Here is a 941-nt window from a genome sequence, read left to right as displayed (position 1 = left end):
CCGAGTGCCGCTCTTTGCCTACCGCGGCCCGCGCCTCCCCCCTCTGTGTCGGGGGAGGGTCCCGCCAGGCCGGCGTCCGGCGCGGGGCCGTGTGTGCGCGTGTGTGTGCGCGTGCGGTGACCCGCGCGGTGGCGAGCCCGAGGTGGGGTTCGGGGACGCACGGACGTCCCGACTCCCCAGTCCCGCAGCCGCGAGGAGCCCGTCGCGCCTGCCCTCGCCGCGAGTCGCGGCCGGGGGCGGTGTGTGGGCACGGTGCGGGTCGCCTCGCTCGGGAGCGTTTCCCTGGGGCGCGAGCCCCGGGGGTCGGACTCAGATGAAGGCGGATGTGGCGAGGACGGAGGAGGTTGAGTTTGGGCGGACGGGTCCCTCCGTGTCACGCGGGGGGAAACCGTCGCACACGGGCCCCGGCGGCGGGGCCGGGTCGTGGGAGACCCCCAGGGTGGCCGGGGCCGGCCGGCGTCCCAGGCGTCGTGGGACCGCCCTCGTGTGTGTGGCGGTGGGACCCCGTGCTTGTTTCCCTGGCGGGCCCGGTCGTGCCTCGGCCCTTCCTGTCCCTGGGCGGGCGCCCCTGCGCCCCTGCCCCGCGGCCCTCGCCGCTGTGTGTGTGCGTGCCGCCCCCTCCCCGTGGCCGCCGGCCCTCCCCGGCCCCCAGCCCTCCGTGCCCCCTTCCCCGTCTGGGATCGAGCCGGCCTCGCCCACGTGAGGGTGTCGCCCGCCCCGGCCGCCGCGGCGGGCGGCGTCCCCGGGTGGAGTGCTCACGGTCCCTGAGGCGGGGGAGTCGGGCGCGGCGGCGGAGGCGTGTGTGGCGGGGCACGTGGGGCGGCCGGTGTGCGCGCGGGAGAGTGTTGTTGTCGCGGGGCTGGCCGCGGCTCGTGGGTGTTTGGCGGTGGTGGGCGCGAGCCCCGCGAGGGGGGGCACCCTGGTGGGGGGCCGAGGAGGCC

The sequence above is a fragment of the Pseudorca crassidens genome, chromosome 21 (assembly GCF_039906515.1).
Source record: "Pseudorca crassidens isolate mPseCra1 chromosome 21, mPseCra1.hap1, whole genome shotgun sequence".
Lineage (NCBI taxonomy): Eukaryota > Metazoa > Chordata > Mammalia > Artiodactyla > Delphinidae > Pseudorca > Pseudorca crassidens.
Note: the sequence above shows the minus strand (reverse complement) of the source record.